Below are 14412 nucleotides of genomic sequence, written 5' to 3'. Positions count from 1 at the left end.
CAGAAAAAAAAATGGAATCTTGCAATTCGCAGGCAAATGGATGACACTAGAAGAAACCATCCTGTGTGAGGTAACCCAGTCACAAAAAGATAAGCACTGTATGTATGCATCCATATATGGATTTTAGGAATGTAACAGGAGAGTGCCAGCCTACAATCCCACCGCTAGAGAGTCTGGGAAACAGGGAGGATCCTAACAGAGTTATGCATGGTACCCCAGAGAAGGGGAACTGGACAAGATCTCCTGAGGGGATTGGGAGCATTCAGAGAGGGGAGAAGGAGCTGGGAGAAAGAGAGAGGGAGAAGAGGATGGGAGAGAAGGACATGGCCAAGCAGGAAGTTTGAGTCCGGGGAAGAATAGAGGAGAGCAGGATGAGAGATATTATAATATAGGGAGTCATTATAGGTTTGAGGAGAGATCTGGCACTAGTGAGATGTCCAGAGATCTACAAGGATGACACCAACTGGAAATCTATGCTGTAGTGGAGAGGCTGCCTTAAATGCCTTCCCTGATAATGAGTTTGATGACTACCTTGTATGCCATCCTAGAGCCTTCATCCAGTGGCTGATGGAAGCAGAGGCAGACACTATCAGCTACACATTGAACTGAACTCTGGGAAACAAGTTACAGAGAGGGAGGATTAATGAGCAAAGGTTGACAAGACCAGGGCGGGGGTGAAACCTACAGAAACAGCTGACCTGAACAAGGGGGAGCTCATGGACCCCAGACTGATGGCTGAGAGGCCAGCATGGGACTTATCCAGACTCCCTGAGTGTGGGTGTCAGTGAGGAGGCCTTGGCATTCTTTGGGGCCTAGGGCACTAGACCAGTTTTATCCCCGCAAGCCAAATGGACTTTTGGGGGCTCATTCCACATGGAGGGATGCTCTCTCAGTCTGGACACATGGGGGGAGGGCCTAGGCCCTGCCCTGATGATATGACAGACTTTGGAGATCCCCCATGGAGGGCCTCACCATCCCTGGAGAATGGAGTGTGGACTGGGTGGGGTGTTGAGGGTTTGGCGAGGGTAGGGGGAGGAGGGAGGGAGCTCAGATTGACATGTGAATCAAGCTCGTTTCTAATTTGAATAAAAAACCAAAACAAAAATAAAAGAAAAAGAGCCCATGGGTATTTAAATTATTAACAATATATTCAATTGGGGATTTCTGAATTTAATCTTTTCTAAATACCTAGTTTACTACTGAATTTTATTAGCAATTAACACCAACTTGACATACACCAGAAAAAGACACAATGTTGTTTTGCTTTACCTGGTCAGTGTTTGCATAGAAATCATCAAAGACATGCACTAAGCACTAAGCAGTCACTGGGGTAGACTGCTGAGTGAGCACATTTGTGCAGGGTTAGAGAAATGAGCTTGAGCTGCAGAATGCTGCAGATGGTTTGCCTTGTAAGAGCAGAAAATGCAGTGAAAAGGCCAGCAGAGCAGTGTAACCACAAGAGAACACAGTGTTTGTGTCTCCTTACAAGAAGGGTTGTGCTTTTCCTCTATCAGAACAGGACTTCTCTGGGCTGATGCCTCTCTTATGTCTCCGTCTACTGATGGTCTAGGAATTTAATTCAAAATTGCCAGCTCTCGGACTTTGCCAATCGTTACATAATGTAAAAGTGCTTATTTTAGTTGGTGCTCCTTATAGTTATCATTCTCTTTTTTTACGGTCATAATTGAAAATACATGGTCTTGAAGTGTGCTTGCTTCTCCTTTCTAAGGAAATTCATTGGGAAGTGACATCTTCAGCCATCTTCAGTTTACTTTTCCCTTTGAGTTCCCTGCTGGAGTAAACTATGAGGGAAGGGAAGGAATATTCAGTTGCATTAGTGCAGTTTGTGTATAATGTGCTTAGTTCCCATGTGTGAGGAAAACTTGTCTGTTGTGTTTTATAGTAAATCAAAGTTCTAATTTAAAAGCAAGTGTTGAGTTGGTCAGATGGCTCAGTGAGTAAATTGCTTGCACAAGCATGAGGACCTATTTTTAAATCTCTAGGACCGATATAAATCTCGGTGTGCAAGCAAGCATCTGTGATCCTGGTGTAGCTGTCTGAGGTGAGACAGGAGTGGGTCTGAAACCCAGGCCAACTAGCTTTATGTATAAAGCAGAAAGTAGATATGTTTCAAAGAATGTGGAAGATGAAGACTGACACTGGAAATTGTTCTTTGGTTTCCACACATGTGCTGTGTCACCTACATGCCTAAACTCATATATCTGAGCATACGCAGGCACACACATACAAACACAAAAATGCTAATTAAAAGAAAACATTGACTTATGATATTAAATACACATAAATGCAGTGTTACTCTAATGGCAGAAGTAAACTTATAAAGTAGAGGTCTATAGAATTATGATGAATTGCTTATAATTACGTCAGTATTTTCAAAACTTTGGATCATTCCAGATGACTTTATGTACTATAGCAGTTAACATTTTCTAGTATTCACATACAATCTCCTGTGTAGAACATTAAGGACCAATTCATCCTTCTCTCCCCAGGCTGATTTGCTTTACGCGTCTTTTTACCTTTAAGTCTGAAGATTGCTTTGTGAGTTCTCTTTCATATGTCAAGACTCAGGGTTCAGAAGACAGTGTGTGCTGCACAGATGAATAGCAGAGTGACTAAGCTCTTCACCTGCCGGTCACTAGCTTAAAAGCAAAGGAAGTCTCCTGAAATTCCTTCTGGCCTCATTTTTATGATATAAAAAATTTCAGTGTAAAGTGACAGATGCTGTTCATTTCTCTGTTGAGAAGCCCAAAAACATATCTTGGCTTGTTTTTGTCCTTTCCCTAAACTCTCCCACACAAGGCTAATGTGTAACTCTACTTTTTAAATGTTTATTTTTGTTCACTGTGGATTTCATATGTACTTATAATACCTTCTGGTTGCTTCCTCCTCCCATATCCCTACCTGCCACATTCTAAGACTCATGATTTTTGGTTTGTTTTGTAACCCATAAATTGCACTCTACAAAGAGAAAAGAAAAGACAAAAAGACAGAAAATAGAAAAAGATAAACTCAGATGGTGGCTCCCTGTACTGCTCCAATATTAGAAATGTCAAGGATCCTGAAAACACAAAAGAACAAAAACCCGTAGATATTTTTGACCATTTCTGTGTAATTGCCCCTCTCAAGTAATTTAAGAATTTTGTATTACATTTGTCCTCTGCAGTTCTAACAACTCAATTTTGTAGAGGTTGCAGAGGGAGAAAGCCATTTCTATGTCCCCCACATTGAAGATAATTAATTTATTGTTTCCATGTCTTTCAAAAACAATAAAACTAGTCATTCTCCCTTAATACTGATATTGTAAAGTGTGCTGCCCTCAACTTGGGAATTTCTTGTCCAACTTATTCTCATGACTATTGTCTTCCATTATTCTATTATATGGAGGCATTTATTGGCTGCTTGCATATTAGATACATTTAACAAATGGTAGCATTATAAATCATTAGCTAGTAAATAATGCATCAGATATATCTTTGTAGAATATTACTTTTAAAATTAAGGTTTGCTTTTTGAGATTTATTACTCTGAATTGTCTTTCATTTATTTACAGTTTTTTACATAGTACATGCACATAGCCATTTCACAAAATATTAAGTGACAATAACTCTTCTTTTGTATTGAGTAAACACATATATAAAACAATGATTAAAATTGGAAAATTCAAGAATGTTGATGCCTTTGGGAATGTGGATGCTCACAAGTGTGAATTGTATTATTGGTCTATGTGATTATTTTAATCCATCTGTTATTCAGCAACCTTTGTCCACTTTTATTTCTGTATTTTGATTTGCTTTATGACAGGATTTGGAGTACTTCTCAGTTGGCAGATATAACACAACTCCCCCTGTATTTATGGTACTGAAAGCAAAGCCAGGGTCATAGAAAGGTATGGATTGTCTTTCAGTGTGAATCTGAGAGTAGTGAAGGGCCTTTTGCTTCCCAGTGAATAAATGACAACAAATACTAACACATTCCAAAATTTAGAAGGCAAGGGTTCACATATGTTTAGAATTAATCTTTGAATAATTTGCTCAAAGGAATTTAATTACTTTAGTCTGATAGTTTCTCACTGTATAGTTCAAGGGGCTGTAGCAAAGTAAATTTATTCACTAAATTGAACAGAGAGTAGCTACATCAAAAGAGATAGCTCCAAGTTTCAAGGGGGCTGGTAATGAAATGTCTTTAGAATCATATGAGCTATGGTAGTTATTGGTGAATGTGCCTCAGGAAACTGCAGTTTTTCTCTGTTTACTATGTAGTTCCAAATTATGTACACTCTTGTCTGCCCAGCCCAGATTTGCTTACTCAGTCTGGCAGATCAGGGCCAAAGGGATAAGATTAAAATTGAGCAAGAGGACTGCCTGTATCAAAGATGGGGAAGTCAAAGATTCAAAATCATGATATTAATTCATAAAACACATCAACAATTTTCATCATAAATTGATCATCATTCATGTTGAAGTCCACATTCAACATAGTGACTCTGAAATATTCATTCTTATCCATGATGTCTTAAGATGCTTTAAAAGGATACTTATTGGCATAAAGTTGTTAATATGACAAACCAAATGTATACAGTTGTATTTATATGTATGGTTTAATTTTTTTGCTTATTAGATCATGAGCCAAAATTTATACTGGAGTAATTTAAAAGTACTCCTAAAACAGTAAAACTAGCTAAAAATATATGTTTATTGTGATAAGGGAATATGATAAAAAAGGGAATTTAATTGTTAAATGTAATATCTAAAACAGGACCAATTTCAAAGGCACTTTGTTTCAAGATAGACTTCTAGGTAGCAACTATTCAGTAGTATACTGAACACTGTGGTGAAGTTACACATGCATTTTGTGGGGCTGTGTGAACTCCATTGGTATACATACCTGATAATGGAGATTTTGATTTATATGTATATGAACACTAAACTTGTTTAAGAAACATAGACTGTTCTTCAACTAAGTCACACTAACTAGAGGTTGTCAGCAACAATGGTTGAGAGTAACCGTGCCCCAGTTATGCTTCAGTCTAGCTGTGCTTTAGAATTAACTAAGGTTTTTATTCTTGAATGTGAAATCAGAGGCACGCAATCTCTTTTAAATATGTTTAAGGAATCCTTAGCAACAAACACTATGCACTATCTTACAGATACCTGATGATTCCAAGTTCAAAGGATGATTTATTTGAAGGAAACCGTTTGTTAGTATCTTGTTTCATCACCAGTGGTAGAATATATTGCCTGTTAAGCTCGTGAGAGTTAATGTAATTTAAAATTGCACTTTCTGATTACCTGTAAGTATAAGCATTTGATTGTTTGCTTCTTAGATACTCAGATTGCATGTCTATAAATGGGCAGTTCTGTTTTGTCCATTTTCTGTGTTTCTACTGTTTATCTTATTTTTATTGGATTTTTTGTATATTGTTCTAGTTTGCCTTTCTGATTTTAAAGATCAGATATTTTAAAATCCTCGGTTAAGTGCACTGCTTCTTGAGGTTTTCCAGCTGCAGGTTACTATCCACTTATTAATAAATGATTTTCCAAAATACATGGCTTCTTCTTTCATTCCTCTCTCTCTCTCTCTCCATATCTATATCTATATATATCTATATATATATATATATATATCAGTGTGTGTGTATATGTGGGTGATTATATTTCTAAATATATAAATACAACCTGGTCATTCTATGTATAATGTTGTTTTTATGTATATGTTTTCAGAGTTGACCATTTGGAATGAGACAACCAATTGGTATGCTCTTCCCTGGGAGACTATTTCTTCGATTCCTTTGTTGCCTGTAGTTCTTTGTGCAGAGTTGAGGCCTAGTGGGATTATTTTCCATTCTACTTTGGTATTGTCCTTGTCAGCTCATGTTTAGGTAGTCAGGCTTCTGACATTAGTAGGAGACACTTCACAGCAAACTCCCTATTTCACTGGCTCTTACAGTGTTTCCACCCCTCTTCTGCCCAGGAATACTGGATATGTCTTCAAGACACTGCTTCACATAAGAGTCATGTGACTGGGCTCCACAACCTGCATTTGATTATTTGTGGTTTCCTATTATGTTCTCCATCTGTTTCAAAGGAAAGTTTCCTTGAGGGGGTGAGGATATCATTATTTATGGCTATGAGGACAGATAGAATGAAATTATGGATTAGAATGGTTTAGTAAAGTGATAGTGGTAGGTCCTCCTTCAGTAACCATGACTTCACTAGCATTGAGTAGTTAGCTATGTTTTCAGTAAAGCATGGTTTTTCATCTTGTTGAGAGGGTCCTAAATCCAATTAGAGTTATTGGTACCTCCAAGGTATGCTTTTAATTACTGCTCTCACAGGGTTATTGTGCTGTGCCAGCCATTGGTGAGGTTCATAGGTGTCATTGCTGGTTAAGACTTACAGTTTCTCCCCTCTTTTGGTAACCTGCAAGATGTCTTCTGGTATCATGAGAGCAAGTCCTAAGGGTGAAGGCTTTCAGGTGAGTCCCAGTGCAGGGGCCTCTCATCTGTAATGAATAGTGTATATAAATTCAAAGTTTAGATTTCCTGACATATTTTTAAAACAACATGCTTGGGAAACTGTCGATTTTTTTCAGCAAATTTTGCCTGTACATGTGTACTGTTTTAAGAAATAGTTTATTTGGTTTGGAATTCAACTGATGCTTTCTATAGATATTTCCTACATGCTAAGGGTGAAAGAAGTGAGATCCGTTAGCAGTCACAATCATGTGCTTTTGTAGGGCATCATTTCCTAATTCATTTGATGACTTATTATGGATAGAGATATGAAAGCACTCATTAGTGCAGGAATAAAACTGCTACTTCATTTGAATGGATGACTTGAAAGGAAGATTTTCAAATTAGTTCAGCAAAGTAGGTTGAGGTTAGTAGCCAGAGAGTTTTTTTTTCTGAATATGTTCAAATGGTTTGTCACATAAAAAGTAAATGTAGCCTTAGGTAAGAAGAAGCTGTTTGAGAGAGTTATTTCTCTAAGGGGAGAGGGTGGAATGTGACAGGAGAACCTACCAGTCACGATGCGAGCAAGTGCAAGGAAGGGAGAGATGACTGGCTGCAGGGTTGGCTGAGGTAAAGAAGACTGTGATCTGGAGGTTGGCTGAGGTAAAGAAGACTGTGATCTGGAACAGTTTATCTGAGGATGTTTCACCCTCCAGACAGCCTGTCAGCAGGCCAGGAGGCGTGGGGCAGGGGATTACAGGATTGTGGATGAGTCACCCATTCTGGAATCACAGGACAAAGAGACATTGATGTAATTGGATTAAGACAAGGCGGCACGTTTCTGTCCTGTGCACAAGTGGTTCAGCTAGTCATTCATAGAGTGAAGAATAGGAGGCTGGGGGGTCACAATTGCTTGTGCTCACTACAGAGGCCTGAATCTCATCTAAGCAACCTGAGAAATGGTCTTTGCTGTGCTTGGACTTAACAAGAGAAGGAAAAAAAATCTTGAAGTTTTGTTTGCTTCCAGAACCACAGGCTCAGGATCAAGTGCATTACTTTTAAACAGGTGATGAGGAGAAATATTTTATCAGTTATGACTGAAACATTAATAGATAAGCAAAGTAGAAAACAAACTATGGTCACACTAAAGTTCAAAGAAAAATGGTCATGGTAGTCATGGCAAAAGCAGAAGGTGTTACTTCCTCTGTCCAAGCCTGGGCAATGCATCCATCCTTGTTCCCGATGGCAAGGACACCATGAGTATCTGAAGATGTCCCTTCTCCAAACCTTGGTTTCATCTCAGAAGAATGGCTTCCATTATTCTGGACATGGACTTAAGTTGGACAAGATATGTTTTCTGGTGCTGTTATAAAGGCTAGCAAAAAGTAATCTCCAATCTTTGCCCAGACCCAAGTTTTTTACATTTCAGTGAACTGCTATATAGTGATAATGGCCATTCTGAAGCTGTGTAATGTTTTTGTGGGTTCATTATGATAAAATGGTTCTATTAAATTAAGAAAGAAATCCCCAAGAAATCGAAGAATGATTATAATATTTAAATTTTAAAAAGAGCAATCTCTTATGTTTATCTCAGACAAAACAGTCATTAAAGTATCTGTGAAATGATTAAATCAGTAAGTTCAGACATATGTATAGTTTCCAGTTTTGGCATTTAGTGTAATCTTAAAACTGTGCCTATTGTCAAAGTGCCAACATATCAACATTTTTACCAATGAAGATGATTCAAATTATCAAGCTCCTTTCAAGTGCAATACTCAGTGACACATGGAATATTTGCAAATGAATTAAAAGTTTATACTATTGTTTTGTGGGCTGAGATGAAATAGAACGAGTATTTTAGCCTCAGGAATCTATAGTCTTTAATTTTAAAATATCACAGCATTAACTATGCAATCACACTGTTTTGTCTTTCAGAGGAATTCAGGAGCTTTGGCCAAAGACAACTTCACCTCTGTAATTTAATCCCTCAGGTCTTGGTCACTAGGATACATATATAGAAGTATTTTGTGAAATGGCCAAGGCTGTAGGTTTAATAAATTACAGTACAGTGTGTACAATTGTAATAAGAAGAGCACAGGAGTATACATATTGTTGCCCTGGAATAGCTGTGATTTTTTTTCAAGTAGATACAGCATTGCTTGGGATTTCTTCAAAGAACAAAGTTTGTGGTTCAAAAAGAAAGGCCATGTTTGAGGTCTTTCACAATCTATGCAAGTGAAGTATGCGATATATATTTATTTAAGCATAGACAATTGTGTTTCCTATTAATTTCATTCGTTATGAGAATATTTTTCTTAGCAACTTTATTTTCTGTATAATTATTTCATTTTAGAGAAAGGCATCTGACTTTCATTAAGAACACAACTTCATAATGAAATCCCAGTAAGAAAATAGTCTAATTGACATTGGAAAGAATCATAATGAAAACCTCAATGTGAAATTACTGAAACATGTTCAGAGTCTAAGAAGTTTAGCTCAGGATAACACAGATACTGAAGTACACATATGAGGATCAAGTTTCCATTGGCAGGAAAGAGATTTCTCTGACAATTTTGTGTCACCTTCTGGTCCTAAGGATGTCATCGCCTAGTGACTGAGTGGTAGACAGAGAACAAGCATAGTGTTCTAGTTACTGGATAATTACATAGCCTTTTGTGATATGCCAGCATTGACCCAAGATCTAACTGTAAAATGCGAGAGCCACAGTTGTAGAAATGACTTTTGACATGCCTTAACAAAATCCTCTTAGAAAAGAAACTGTTCGGGAGCTCTTGTCACTTTCCCCTTCTCCCGGGGACCATGTATCTCTCTTAGGGCCCTCCTTGTTTCCTAGCTTCTCTGGCAGTATGGATTGTAGGCTGGTAATTCTTTGCCTCTATGTCTAATATCCATATATGAGTGAAAACATACCATGCTTGTCTTTCTGTGACTGGGTTACCTCACTCAGGATGGTTTCTTCTAGTTCCATCCATTTGCCTGTGAATTTCAGGATTTCATTGTTTCTCCCCCTCCCCCACTGAGTAGTACTCCATCATGTATATGTACACATTTTCTTTATCCACTCTTCAGTTGAGGGGCATCTGGGTTGCTTCCAGGTTCTGGCTATTACAAATAATACTGCTATGAATATAGCTGAACAGCTGTCCTTGTATGAAAGTGCATCTTTTGGGTATATGCCTAAGAGTGGGGAGGAGGGAGGAGAAAGAGAAGGGGAGAAGAGGAGGGGAGAGGAGAACACAAGGGATCAGGAACACTGAGGCAGAGGGAAGAATAGAGGAGAGCAAGAAAAGAGATACCTTAGTAGAGGGAGCCATTATAAGTTTAAAGAGAAATCTGGCACTAGGGAGATGTTCAAAGATCCCAAAGAATGACCCCCAACTAAGAATCTAACAATAATGGAGAGGCTACCTTAAATGCCCTTCCCCTATAATGAGATTGATGACTGCCTTAAATAGTATCCTAGAGCCTTCATCCAGTAGCTGATGGAAGCAGAAGCCGACATCTACAGCTACGCACTGAGCTGAACTTATGGAATCTAGATGTAGAGAGGGAGGAGTGATGAACAAAGCAGTCAAGACCATGTTGGAGAAAACCACAAAAACAGCTGACCTGACCAAGTGAGAACACATGGACCCCAAGTAATAAAACTGGGGAACTAATATGGGACTGAACCAAGCCTTCTGAATGTGGGTATCAGTTAGGAGGCCTGGGTAGTCTATGGAACTTTTGACAATGGAACCAGTATTTATGCCTAGGGTACAAATGGACTTTGAGAGCCCATTCCATAAGGAGGGCTAGTCTTTCAGCCTAGAAACATGAGAGAGGGCCTAGACACTGCCCCAAGCCATGTGACAGACTTTGATGATCCTCCATAGAAGGCCTCAACCTCCCTGGGGAGTGGATGGCGGTGTGGGGTGGCATGGGAGGATGGGAGGGATGGGTAACTGTGATGGATATGTAAAATAAGATTGTTTCTAAATTAAATTAATAAAAGATTAAACAAACAAATACTTACAAAAAAGAAACTGTTACCAGAATAAAGCCATATAAACTCATGGATTTAAATGTCATTAACAATGAGATACATATAATTGCTTTTCTTTTGAATTAATTAAATCAAGAACTCAGATGCACCTCTTAACCCATTCTGTGCTCCACCAACTGTTGCAGAGCATGCTAGACCAGAGCCCTGGAGAGGGGCTGAAGGTGCTCTGAAGGCTAGTCATGAAGCCAGGCGCTCCGTGCACGCAATGAACAAGTGCCACCCACATTTTACCCTTCTGCCGGAGTCAGACATTCCTTCTCACACCTCAGCCTTTGACAGTCTGGGGAGTTATCTACTGACATCCTTCCAGAATCTTTCCCCCAAACAAGACTGTCACCTCATGCTCCATCTTTGCATGCTCATCTTTCATCTGGCTTTTGCCTCTTCACAAAGCCCCAGGTTCTTTCTCTCCTACCTCCAAATCTGGGAAGAATTTAAAAGCAGGGACCCTGTCATGCTTGTTTTTCATCTTGATACCCTTGTTGTAGTGCTGTGTATATAGTGTCCCAAAACATAACTATGGAAATAGCAAATAATTTTATAAATGTGATCAGGTGCAGGTCACTTCTGTACTAGAGGGAGGAAGTTCAGAGGACACTGCTTGACTTATCATGTATCATGACGCTTCTGTTTGTGCACTGCTTTTTGGTTTTCTTTTGTTTTCACTTAGATTTAATGTGTCTGTAAGTGCAAAGCTGCTTACCATGTACAGGCATAAAAATCTATGAAGAATATTCTAAAATATCTCACGCTTAGGGGATTTTAGCAGAGAACCTTTACAACAGACACCAGTTGTGTCAACACAAGGATCACAGACAAGCTGCATTATGCTAGCAGGATGTAGGAAACCATTCCTCTTTGCACACCAGCTGGTTGCAATAGTTCCAGTACTTGTGTGTATCAGTTTGTAGTGTGGAGTAAATTCAGGATCTAAGAATGCCGGCCATTCTCTAACAATCGCCTCACAGACTTGCATTTTCACAAATGTGTCAAAGACTCAACAGTACAGTTTACTTGTATCATTATTATTCACAAAAGCACCCTTTTGTTTTGTATTTCTTGTAATTTACCTTTCTGTCTATAACTGAATACTGACCACATTTAATTATAGTGGCACCATCTTCATGAACAACAAGATTTTAAAGTGACTTTTGTCTATTGATGTTATGTGTGTTTTAGAAAGTTTTTGCACCCCCCCTTAATACTTTAAAACCATTCCTAGAACATTGATTCCACATGGAATCACAAGGGTAAAAATGAAACCCAAAACCAGAACAAATTCTAATATTAAATCTACATCTAGTTTCCATAATCACAACAGTATGGTTGGATGTTTTTTAAAACCAAAAGCTTCAATATCAGTTTGATAAGCAGAAAACTGCTTTTCCTTAAAAGGTTGCCACTTTAAAACTTTTAAACCAGCTATAAATATCAGTGGTTTAATTTCTTCCAAATATGTTGTTTATTCATATACTATTGGTTGATTTTAGATATCTTTAAATATTTCACTTATACACTAAATTAAATTAACATGAAGTGGCCTCTGTGTTTCATCTGTTGTTAATAGGTTGTTAAAGAGAATGTAAGATAAAAATAGTCCAGTTGGATCAAAGGTCTATGTTTATCTCCTCTGCCCACCATTCTACCCAGTCTTAGGCCTCCATCTCCTACTTCTGTCCTTTACCTCTTCCTTCTCTCTGGCTGCGTTTCAGGGTTATTTTTCCATTGGTAGTCTTAAGCAATTCATGACTATGCAGTTTTTGTATTGTTTTATACATTGGATCTGTGGCTCTATAGTTTCACCAAGTTTGGAAAAACCTCACCTTTTATCCCTTCAATATTCCCATCCCTCCTCACCGCTCTGACTTCAGGAAGTATTTGACCACTTAAAGTTTTGCCACAGTTCAGAATCTGTCCTCTGTCCCTCCAGACTTCCTTCTTTCTTCCTCTCCTTTCTCGTATCCCTTCCTTTTCTGTTTCAGTCTGGATTCTATACCTTTGTCCCCAGTTCTACTGTTCTTCCACTGCAATTTTTACCTGCCATGAATTCTAACTAGAAGCTTGGGGAAAATACATCTGTCTCTAAGTCTATATAGTTCCTTGATTAGTCTGGGCTTCTTCACAGGAGAGCAGGTCAAAGCATCCTTCCTCTCTGGGTCAGTTTTCATTGGTTTTCTCTTTATTTTGGGTTTCATTTTGCACTCCTGGTTCTGGAATGCTTATATGAACTTTAATTTCCTGAGTGGTTAATAATTATCTAATCTTTAACATACTCTTGAATATACATATGAAATGAGAATGTTCTTGAGAAAAGTTTCATTCAGGTGTGGGTGGGGGGTTCTTCCTCTTAAAGTTTGTTTCTAGCTTTGTTCTTTCCTGGTTAAGAAAGTGAGACATTTCCCATAATATAATTCTCTTGAAATTATCTCATTCTCCTTGCTCTTGGCTTCTGTGTAGTGGCCCTGCTCTCTTTAAACATTAAGTGTGATTCTTTGGATTGTCCATTAGAGGAGTTTCTGCATGTATCTCTAGACTTTCTGTGTGATTTTCTCTTCTCCAGTGCTAGGGGATGAACAATTATAGGTCTTGGTTTCAGGGGAGATTGTTCATATCTGACTGGGTTGCATCTCCATGGACTAGAAACTCCTCTATTAAGTAAGTAGAGAATAAATTTAGATGATCATATTAATGAGAGATGTACAGTTCAGTGTTTTAAAGCTAGTCTGAGTTTTAAGACTGCCCCTTTGAATAGTGGCTTCTATGCTCATTGACATACTCAGTATGAAAGGATGGATACACTCCTGATGACAAAGTGACAAGATTGTGTTTAGGAATGTGGTGGGGAAAGTGTTTTCCAAACTGTAGTTAATTCTTGGTCTTTCTCTTCTGTCACCTGAATTTTGTGCATCAGTGACAAGGTTGTGGAAAGGTCTTACCGTGAGTTCCCTTGCTCTCTTGATACTTGGAAGAACTGGGATCTTCAGTTGAACATGTGAACTCCCATTGATTTCAGTGATCAGGATTGTCATGAAAGACAGATAAAGATAAGCATTATGTAATACTACAATGGACAGAGTTAAGTGCAATATGTCAGCTCTAGTCCTGTAAATTTAAGGAAAAGGATGGTTACTTTTCATTTGAACTTGTTGAAAACAAAATCAATAAATTTTCGAGTTCTCCTTAGCAACAGAGATAGATATGAGAAATTATTTTGCTTTTAAAACAAAAATTATTTTATAAATATATTCACACATACAATAACTTGGCTAAGTTAGATTTCTTCTGCAAAATGGCTGTCCAACTCAGACACTTCTTCTTACTCAGCTAATGTTTTATTAAACAGATATTTTAAATTCATGTGATTGAAGCAATGGTAAAAATGACAATGTAAGTTATGAAAGAATAATCTATCTCAATTCCAAAAAGTCTTTTGTGTTACTTTGGAATTTTCTGGCAGCACTAACAAGTTAAGACCAATGTAATATCAGTTCAAGAGTGTCTGCCTCTTAAAGGAAACACTCCTTCTACATTCATCCATTAACTTAACTCTTCCTGGACCTCCAAGTAGCGATTCTAACTTTAACCTCCTCATAAACTGTTAATGTGCCGTATCACTGAGAAGGTATCTAGCAGTAATGAAAACATGAGTAAAATAAAGTGTCTGAGTTGGACAATCCTTTTGCAGAAGAAAAAGTTCCCTATAAGTTATTGTACATGTGAATATATTTGTAAAATTATTTTACTTATATAAAAGCAAATAATTTTTCCTGTCTATCTCTGTTGTTAAGAAGACCCCTAAAATTCATTGCATTTGTTTTTATCAAGTTTAGAAGATAAGTAATCTTCTTCCTTATATAATAAACAATATGCATGC

The 14412-nt window shown here is 38.0% G+C and overlaps 1 protein-coding gene across 6 annotated transcripts in view; it reads left to right on the top strand.

Annotated features, from left to right (window-relative positions):
* Gulp1 (GULP PTB domain containing engulfment adaptor 1) overlaps window positions 1–14412 on the top strand; it is a 245834-nt gene that overhangs the window by 138378 nt on the left and 93044 nt on the right. The window lies entirely within an intron of this gene.

The sequence above is a fragment of the Mesocricetus auratus genome, unplaced genomic scaffold, assembly GCF_017639785.1.
Source record: "Mesocricetus auratus isolate SY011 unplaced genomic scaffold, BCM_Maur_2.0 Super-Scaffold_100010, whole genome shotgun sequence".
NCBI classification, from domain to species: domain Eukaryota; kingdom Metazoa; phylum Chordata; class Mammalia; order Rodentia; family Cricetidae; genus Mesocricetus; species Mesocricetus auratus.
Note: the sequence above shows the minus strand (reverse complement) of the source record. Positions and strands in the feature narration are given on the sequence as shown.